Below are 10,822 nucleotides of genomic sequence, written 5' to 3' on the forward strand. Positions count from 1 at the left end.
AAGGGAGTGCGAGGGAGATAGAAATATAAACAATTTTGATTGCGTATAGCTTTTTAATGAATGGTCCGATTTGAAAAATATACACAACAAAATTGCATTCATACTTCTTGGAAATCGTCAAAGGTGGGAACACCAGACCCATTTTAAAATCGTTAATGGGCGATTGCGGGCGTTAGAGGGGGCGTGGGGCTCGGCTGAAATAAACTTGCGCTGCGTAGGATGCCAAGAATAGGTGTGGAAAATCTCAACCTTCTAGCTTTTGTAGTTTCCGAGATGTCAGCGTTCATACGGACGGACAGACAGACAGACGGACATGGCTAGATCGACTCGGCTACTGACCCTGATCAAGAATATATATATTTTATGGGGTCGGAAACGCTTCCTTTTAGCTGTAACATACTTTTGGACGAATACAATATACCCTTTTACCTTACTAATAACAGGTATAAAAATTGGTCTCTACGCTTATCTCGAAAAAAATTTAAAGTAGTAAACTAGGGTTATAATGGCCATATTGGCCTATGCGTGGCCCCGTGAGGCCCGTCCGGGTTAACCTAACCTAAACTAGTGTTATTTGGCATATGTGATATATCAAATACCAAACTATAGGGGGGAGGTCTGTAGGTTGGTACACCTTTTGTTTTTAATCTGCCATTTCGACATTCACTTATGAAACTTTACGCATTTGGTCCTGGTCGAAAGGTTATTCTATTAGCTTAATAAAAAACAAAAAAAAATATTTTTTTCCTTAGGGAAAACAGAAAAATTATTTTTTTTGAAAAGTCCCAAAAAACGACATTTTGAAAAAGAGGTCTGTGAGTTGAGACATTTTTTGAAGTCAATAATACTCACACAAAAAGTACTCTAAACTATAAGGAACTATTTATTTATGTTAATTTAATAAATTTTAGTTCGTCGTAAATCATTTCCCATCCATTTTTTAAGAACTTAGACCAAATAAAAATTAAAATCAAAAGGCTCTTTGAACATTCACTTTTCCCCTAATATCAAAGATATGTACTAGGCAGAAAGCGACCTCTGTTGGCCTAAGGCCTTTTTGTATGAAAAACGGGTGTCTCAACTTACACGCTCAAAGTGTCTCAACTTACACAAAATGGGATGTTTCGGGAAAAAATTAATAACTTTTGTTCTGACTGTCACATTAAGCTGATTCTTTTTCTAATTAGTTAACAGTTAATATACTAATGTTTTAAATCTCTTACCAAGTTAATTTAAGGACGTTATTAATTTTAAATGGAATTTTGAAAAAAGTAGACAAAACCTTTTTGGGTTAAAAATGGTACACGACTCTCACAGCTAAAATCTGGCTCTAGCCAGACTCTAGCCTGGCTTATAATGTTTTCCCCAAAAGTTTTGTCACTAAAAAGGACTACAAAAAAAAAATAAAAACAATTTTTTAGTGGATAAGTTTTAAGAAAATTGAGTGTCTCAACTTACAGACCGTCTCAACCTTGTGACGAACACGGTGAAGTGGATTCTATTTGGTTGCATACTTTGCCTACGGGATCGGCATATCTCGGGGAAGAGACAAGGGGGTCGGTTACTTCCTAAACAGCATAAACAGCATTCTCAACTGGAAATTACAATACTCGCAAAACAACTCAATTTCTTTTACGAAAGCGAAACGGTAATTAATTTGACCTATCAGTACACTTATAATCTAAGTGTTGGGTTTCATATTCTTTCAAACTTTACATTTGGGTTGGCTTACACCATACGTTATATATCAAAGACAAGATGTTTACTCACGACCAATCCTCGAAGTCCGCAGGCCTGTTGACTGTAGTGCTTCAAATACATGACTTCATGATACACGACTTGACTTCAAATACATGATTCTCAACTGCAGAATACAATACTCGCAAAACAACTTGGTTGGTTTACACCATACGTTATATATCAAAGACAAGATGTTTACTCACGACCAATCCTCGAAGTCCGCAGGCCTGTTGACTGTAGTGCTAGGATGAGGTGATATATGTTAATAAATTTAATTTAGCATAGATGGGTTGATATGTGTACTAAATATCACTAAATGAGAAAAGAAAGAACATGAGTATGGGGTCAAATCATATTGTGAAAAGAATTTACTCTAAATTACTTAAAAATTAGTTCAAGAAAATTAAATATAACCGCAATTAGGCGGTACGCAGCATGTGCGGTGTTTTGCCGCCGTTAATTGTCCAAGTTGGGTAAATACTCCTAAGCGTCACGTTCCCGCTGATCGCTTGAGTCGGAACAGGGTCAAAATATCCAGAAATAGCTGCTGCCGCACTGTGTTTGCCTTCTCGCTGGTCGAAATGAGGTTATGTGCACGAGGCCGATGTGAGGCTATGTTGCGCGCGAGCCTATGTGACTCCCTTGAGTACGTCAGCGCTCCAGATCAAGCGCTGCCCCAATCACGCACAATTTGCCGATTAACTGGGGAGAGCGGGTTGGCTATTTGCACGTTTAGGGGCTGATCCAGAGATAACTAGATGGGCGGGAGAGTTAGATCGAAACTGAACTAGTGCACGACTTGGCTACAAATACCTTGAAATATATATCCACAGGGAGAGATGCTTTTGGGCTTGGCCTAATTCCTTTGTTTACTCCCTCAGCTGGCTGAGATCCGCGGTTGCAGCGGTCAAGTTCAGCAGCGTAGTTGTGGGAGCGCCACGTCAAATCCGCGGCTTGCCGAGATTTGGGGTCGCAAACTGCATTTACACAGCTTGCCAAGACCTCGATCTTGCGCTGCCGGGTTGATTGCTGGAATCTGCACAAGACGATTAGAGTCGATCTTGCGTTTGCAGTTGTGTCTGCTCACCTAGGTAGTTTTCACACACTCGCGTGCTGTTGATCGGAACTTTCCAAAGCTTGCGCGTATTGCGAAATGCCTTACAAACACGGATGTATCGATTGCCTTTACTATAGGACTTTGAGCGCGTGGTAATGGTTGCACACTCGTGAACTTTAAAACTTTTCGCTAAACTATGCGTCTGGTAGCTTGGCTGAACAAAACGTAAAAGAACGCTTTGGTTGAGCGGAAATTTGTCTTGTCGGTTTACAAGGTTGCCAGATCTACATTTGACATATGTCAAATTATCTCTCTTAAGGTTAACAGCACTCTCCGTTCTGTTATGGGCAAGTCTGTTGTTGACGACTAAACTAAATTTTGGGACAACAAAATTCGTACCCTCACACCACAGGTTTTATTGACATACATTTTGGGAGGAGATGAAAGCTGAAAAAAAGATCTTTACCAGCTCTTTCCGTTGTGGTCTTCTAGCAGATACAATGACTGTCCTCAAAATTTCGTTTTATAACCTCCTGACCTACCTCAAAGGTTCGATACCGAGACCGCAAATCATATTCATTTCGGTTTTTCTCGTTGTCATTTGCTTTGCGATATTGGATCGAATTTTTGGAAATTCATCTGCCCTATCGATCTTAGCTGAACCTTCGGTAAGCATCTGAAGATTTCGTAGGAACTTATAATCTTTACCGTGTGTTAGCATGTGCTGGCCAAAGACTACATAGTATGGAGACTTTCCAATCGATTGGTGAACTGAATTTCTTAATGCAGAGTTTATGCTCGCATATCCCACAACCTTTGATCTGATCGAATGTATGATCTCAAGGCGGCATTAATCGAACGATTAACGTGTTCCGCTGCATTAGACTGAGGAGCGTACACACCTGTGAATGTATGTTGGATTCCGTATTTAGATGTAAAGGTTGCGAAGTCATGGCTTTAAAAAAAATTTCTTCTTTTAAGTAATGGATTACTATTTTTGATGTGAACCTTTTTACTGGTTTTAGCCAAGTACATTTAGAGAAATGATCTAGAAGAATTAGAATGCCAATGTTTCCATTTTCGACCTCGGAAATGGACCAATGAAATCCATATAGATACGTTGAAACGGCCTTTCGCTAGTAGCTTGACAACCCATGGGTGGACGAAGTCGTTGCGTGGGGCGTTTGGACGTTTTGCATATCCCACACTGAGCTATATAATTTCGAACATCTATCACCATGTTGGGCCAATAGAAGTGTCTCCGTAGTCGTTCCAAGCACTTGGCAACTCCGCAATGGGATGAGGTTGGTTGGTCGTGTGCCGACTGAATCGCGCCTATCTATCTATCTAACTAACAGCTTAAATTCGGACTCATCAACTTCAGAACTTCCAGTTGCAAAACCAGTCCTGTAATAAATGTAGTCGTCAACGACACGGAAATCTGGTATTTCTGAGTTCTGCGCACGGTTTTTTAATTGGCAGTACTCAGCGGATTGAAACGCACCCGCATGCAAGTCAATCTCTGGAAGGATCTCTACGGACATGATTTCTTCTTGAAACGAACGTGACAACGCGTCTGGCACGACGTTTCGAGTCCCCTTGCGGTGCTCGATTTCAAAAACAAATCCTTGTAACTTGATTGTAACTTGATCTCCCGCTGAGGTCTGTTTGCTTCATTAGCCATTGTAGGGCCGAATGATCGGTAACGACTTTGAACTTATGACCCTCCACATACATGAGAAACTTCCTGATAGCTAACACCACGGCAAGGCACTCCAACTCTGTTACTGTATAGTTGCGTTGAGCACCGTTTAACTTTTGCGACATTTTCGCGATAGGAGGCTCATTGCCTGATTCATCGCACTGGGCCAACACTGCTCCAACGCCACACATGGATGCATCGCATTGTATTATAAACGGCTTTTCATAATCAGGGTGAACTAAAAATGGAGCCGAGCAAAGCTTGGACTTGACTTCGTCAAAAGCGAGTTGTGCTTCGTCGTTCCAGGTGAATGTTTTTCCACGAAGAAGATCAGTTAGAGGAAATGTTATCGATGAATATTGGGGTATAAATCGACGATACCAGCCACACATGCCAAGAAATCTTCTTAAGTGTTGTTGGCTTTTTGGGATGGGGAATTCCGAGACAGCACTAACCTTTTTGGGGTTGACTTGAAGTGTCCCTTCACCCACCACGTAAATGTTGATAGTTAGTCCAGCATGACGCAGACGAGATGCAACTTCGGCAAGATGTTTAAATGATCTTCGAAACTAGATGACATGATTAGAAGGTCGTCTAAGTAAACGAATGTGTGCGATTTCATTTGATATGGAATGACTTGGTCCATAAGGCGACACATAGTCTGAGGGGCGTTGCACAGTCCAAAAGGCATTCGCCTAAATTGATATAATGGCCCTTTTGGTACTGTGAAGGCTGTTTTTGATTGGGACTCCTCATCTAAGTTAATCTGCCAAAAGGCACCTTTCAAATCGATTTTTGAAATGCAGTGAACTGGTGGAAGACGGCTTATCAATCCTTCAAAATTTGGAATCGGATAAGAATCTTTTATCGTAACATCGTTGACTTTTCTTGAATCGAGACAAAACCTAACTTTATCTGGCTTGACTATCAACACGATTGGGGATGACCAGGATGACGAAGGTGCCTCTTCAATTACTCCTAAGTTAATCACCCTGTCGATCTGTACGCAAAGAAGTTTTTCACGCGCTGGTGACAAGGGGTAATGCCTCTGCTTTATTGGCTTGGCATTGCCGGTATCGATGGAATGTTCGACTAAGTTTGTTATGCCAGGACCATCTCTATCAAATGACGGAAAGGAATCTATAAGGCTTTTTAATCTACGTTTCTCTGCTGACGATAAGTTAAGATTGGGCGACTCTTCCTCGACAGTTAATTCATTTGTGGTAAATCCTAAGGAAATTGAAATTCCGAACTTTTCCCAGAAATCGATTCCGCAAATAACGTCTTGTGTTATCGATGGTACAACTATGAATTCCATTTCTATGGAGTTGTAAGTCATCTGAACAAGGATGGTACCTAAAATTGTCAGTTTTGTTCCGTCAGCGGTTCGTACGATACCACGAGTTCTAGTGAACTTATGTTTTCCCGAAACTATACACTTCGCTAGGGAACCTCCTACTACGCTCTTATTCGCCCCACTATCAAGTAAAGCTAAATACAGTTGGTCGAACAGAATTTTATTTGCAAAAGGACGTATGTCGGTAGCAGTTCGGGTTATACTCGATATCGTGTAACTGTGATACCTACGTTTTATTTCCAAAATGTTCGTAACCTTATTGCTGCGCTACTTTTGGTATCCTTCTCTACAACGCCCTCAAAGATTCTCCTCCTAGTCTCTTTATATTCTTTGAGTCGAATATAAACTATGATATGGTTTAAAATGTCGAGTTTTGGAAGGGTCAGGTATTTTAATTGATTTGGCAGGGCTGGTCGTACAATCTGGTATTTAAGAAATTTCGACATCCGAGTTTACATTCGGGCATCCGTACTCGGACTGACACGGGTGTCCGGTTTTGAGTTTCCCGATTTTGGAGAACACTTTGGACAAGAAGGTTTATAGGTATCCGGAGCTCCGCACCCGTAGCAAAATACGCGGCGTGGTTGGAAGCACTCCTTGTATCGATGACCTACGGAATCACAATTCCAAGACTTCACTTGATTGTCGTTGCGAATTGCGAAAATCGGTGAATTACTTTCCTGAGTATTTTCCTCAGTTTCCTCATCTCGTTTACAGCTCGCTTTGGTGCTGGGTGACGCGCATTGTTTCTTACTCTTAAATTATTAGAGAAGTCTTCATCTCGCTATGGTGGGTGTATCTATATGTAATAATTCATGTCCTAGATCGGATCGCAAATTATTCCGAACCGCCTGAACCAATTCTGAGTCTGACATAGGTTCCGATAGTGCATCTGCAATGGCCAAGATAGAATCGAGGAAATCGTCAAAACATTCATTAATTCCCTGCTTTTTTCTTCGCATCGCATCTTTTATGTCTTGGTCGGACTTCTGATCTTTATATCTTTCCCTCAAACGAGAGCATAGTTGAGGCCAATTCATTTGCTCAGACACTCTATGGCATCGCAAATAAAAGGTCAAAGCTGGTCCTACAAACAAAAGATTTGCGTACTGATATAGTAAATCAAAGTTCCCATTCAACGCTTGACGAGTCAATGAATTTACACGATATATAAAATCTTCAATGAAAATATCTTTAGGTGAACCGGATTTTGCATTGCTGAGTTGATTTGATCGGTTAAGGTTGCAGTTATTCGGGTTTGGTACGATTCTAAGGAATTAGTTCTAAGAATAAGTTCGTGAATTCTCCCTTCTGAAATGTTACTTGCTCTTTGTGTGCCTGCAGAACGTAGTGAACGCGGTATTTGTGAACTGTCATTGGATGCTGTCGTGGCTGATCGTGTACTAGGTCTAGTATTCGGCCGAGTTCTTGGAACAGTTCGAACTAGCTTCGAATGAAATTAAAATATGATTAATTGGGACTTCTTCTTTGTTAAATCGGTTTCATTTATAAAATTACATGAGTTTTGATCGGTATCTTCTTCTTTTGGTTCTATTGTAATTTAAGACTGATTTGCTCGACGCACTGAATGAAAGAGTAGACTGCTGGAACCTTCCAGCCAGAATAATTTTCAATTTCTTCTTGCAACTTGACTGTAATTTATGTTGTTGAAATTTAAAGAAAGTTATTAAAGAAAGAGGTATTGTTGAGCTTGCCAACAAATACAATTCTCATATTCCCTTTGACTTACTTTTGGTATTGAAAAAAAAGGAGGTATTGTTGAATTTTTCCAACAACTACAAATCTCGACTTTCTTACTCCTGAATTGAAATTGATTAAGAGGTTAATCCCCTGATTCGTTAGATTATCTGCTGGTCTGGTTCTAAAGTATATCCTAGACACACAGCAATTCCTAGTAGATTATAAAACGAAGTTTCTGAACTATTGTGTCGGATGTCTATACATGGATTGGTCGGAATGTTAGTTGGGGAAGCATGGGGTAAACAATATTTAAGCACCATCGCCGCCACACAATAAAACTTATAGACAGAGTTGGGGAGGCTACAGGAAGGAGACACACAATCCGATTGGATGTAGGAGAAGATATCGATCTGTTAACCATGTTGTTGAAGAACTGAGATGGTAATGTTCTTCGGCTTGGCCCACCCCACCTGTAAGGACACATTAATGTTGAACGCCCTTACCCTTGCTAATGAAAACCGATTTAACTCAGATGCCCATGTTACTGTTCTTTACTTCATTTCAGATAATTTTAAACTTTATATAAATTCAAATAAACTCGACTTCAAATACATGATTCTCAACTGGAAATTACAATACTCGCAAAACAACTCAATTTCTTTTACGAAAGCAAAACGGTAATTAATTTGACCTATCAGTACACTTATAATCTAAGTGTTGGGTTTCATATTCTTTCAAACTTTACATTTGGGTTGGCTTACACCATACGTTATATATCAAAGACAAGATGTTTACTCACGACCAATCCTCGAAGTCCGCAGGCCTGTTGACTGTAGTGCTTCAAATACATGACTTCATGATACACGACTTGACTTCAAATACATGATTCTCAACTGCAGATTACAATACTCGCAAAACAACTCAATTTCTTTTACGAAAGCGAAACGGTAATTAATTTGACCTATCAGTACACTTATAATCTAAGTGGGGGGTTTCATATTCTTTCAAACTTTACATTTGGGTTGGTTTACACCATACGTTATATATCAAAGACAAGATGTTTACTCACGACCAATCCTCGAAGTCCGCAGGCCTGTTGACTGTAGTGCTAGGATGAGGTGATATGTGTTGATAAATTTAATTTAGCATAGATGTCTTGATATGTGTACTGAATATCACTAAATGAGAAAAGAAAGAATATGAGTATGGGGTCAAATCATATTGTGAAAAGAATTTACTCTAAATTACTTAAAAATTAGTTCAAGAAAATTAAATATAACCGCAATTAGGCGGTACGCAGCATGTGCGGTGTTTTGCCGCCGTTAATTGTCCAAGTTGGGTAAATACTCCTAAGCGTGACGTTCCCGCTGATCGCTTGAGACGGAACAGGGTCAAAATATCCAGAAATAGCTGCTGCCGCACTGTGTTTGCCTTCTCGCTGGTCGAAATGAGGTTATGTGCACGAGGCCGATGTGAGGCTATGTTGCGCGCGAGCCTATGTGACTCCCTTGAGTACGTCAGCGCTCCAGATCAAGCGCTGCCCCAATCACGCACAATTTGCCGATTAACTGGGGAGAGCGGGTTGGCTCCTTGCACGTTTAGGGGCTGATCCAGAGATAACTAGATGGGCGGGAGAGTTAGATCGAAACTGAACTAGTGCACGACTTGGCTACAAATACCTTGAAATATATATCCACAGGGAGAGATGCTTTTGGGCTTGGCCTAATTCCTTTGTTTACTCCCTCAGCTGGCTGAGATCCGCGGTTGCAGCGGTCAAGTTCAGCAGCGTAGTTGTGGGAGCGCCACGTCAAATCCGCGGCTTGCCGAGATTTGGGGTCGCAAACTGCAATTACACAGCTTGCCGAGACCTCGATCTGGCGCTGCCGGGTTGATTGCTGGAATCTGCACAAGACGATTAGAGTCGATCTTGCGTTTGCAGTTGTGTCTGCTCACCTAGGTAGTTTTCACACACTCGCGTGCTGTTGATCGGAACTTTCCAAAGCTTGCGCGTATTGCGAAATGCCTTACAAGCACGGATGTATCGATTGCCTTTACTATAGGACTTTGAGCGCGTGGTAATGGTTGCACACTCGTGAACTTTAAAACTTTTCGCTAAACTATGCGTCTGGTAGCTTGGCTGAACAAAACGTAAAATAACGCTTTGGTTGAGCGGAAATTTGTCTTGTCGGTTTACAAGGTTGCCAGATCTACATTTGACATATGTCAAATTATCTCTGTTAAGTATAACAGCACTCTCCGTTCTGTTATGGGCAATTCTGTTGTTGACGACTGTTACGTTTAAATTTTGGGACAACAAAATTCGTACCCTCACAACCTACAGACCTCTCCCCTACGAAATAAAGTTCATTTAAATTCACAATAATTCTCCGTTTCTTCAGCCTCTTTCAGTTTCGCAGCCCTATAACGACAATTTTTAACAAAAATCATAGAAGCTATAGTTTGGTTTATATTCATTTCCCATTTATTTTCTGAACTTTCCTATGGCAGGTATATAATATACATATATGTAGTCGTCCAAATTAGTCCCTCAGTCTTAAAGCTAACGGTGTGTAACTCGAGGTCGGATCCAGCCGGATCGAAATACCAGCCATTGGAATAATCGAAAAAATAATGGAACAAAAACGTATTACAAATGTCTGATTTCATGGCAGAAAACACTTTTAATTTTTACAGCTTTGAATCTTACTGATTTAATGACGGTTTCTCGAGTCCCTGTAAAAGTTCCAGATAAACTGTTCGTAAAAGGAAATCCGCTTTCTCGACTGCTTTAATTTATCTGAACGAGAAACAATTACAGAGTGCTGTTAACGCACAGAATTGTGCTGTAAAGCGCAAGAAATGGTGTGCTTCGATTATTTCATCAGCTGTTTGGGTATAATTCAAATGAAAAGTCAGCTGTGATTTCGTTTCTTCTTCTTAGTTGGCTTTGGAAATCAGCTGTCATTCAATCGAGCCGAAAACGCTTATAAGGGACTCCAAGTCCCTGTCAAAGTTAGCTTTCACATTGATGCCCGAGAAAGCCAAAATGCCTTAGCAGGGATATTATCTGTTTGATAAATGTTAGCCGACACTCGAGAGACCGGCCCTTAACCAGTAAAAGTTATTTAAATTATAAAGCTAAAATTTAACGTTTAAATTCTAAGTGACCATGCCATATACCCAAACAAATCTCAGTAAATGTATATATGTATATGTATATATTTGTGGCTTTTAAGCCTCTAATAAATGATCTAATGCAGGGGAG

The 10,822-nt window shown here is 40.4% G+C and overlaps 1 long non-coding RNA gene across 1 annotated transcript; it reads right to left on the reverse strand.

Moving 5' to 3' along the window:
• Positions 1 to 1,945: 1,945 nt before the first annotated feature.
• Positions 1,946 to 9,754, reverse strand: LOC138913727 (uncharacterized). Its single transcript, XR_011419540.1, has 5 exons — positions 9,511 to 9,754; positions 9,237 to 9,459; positions 8,796 to 9,177; positions 8,357 to 8,735; positions 1,946 to 1,982 (listed from the first exon to the last, which is right to left on the reverse strand). It is a non-coding gene; the product is annotated as an uncharacterized lncRNA (long non-coding RNA).
• Positions 9,755 to 10,822: the final 1,068 nt, after the last annotated feature.

The sequence above is a fragment of the Drosophila takahashii genome, chromosome 4 (genome assembly GCF_030179915.1).
Source record: "Drosophila takahashii strain IR98-3 E-12201 chromosome 4, DtakHiC1v2, whole genome shotgun sequence".
NCBI classification, from domain to species: domain Eukaryota; kingdom Metazoa; phylum Arthropoda; class Insecta; order Diptera; family Drosophilidae; genus Drosophila; species Drosophila takahashii.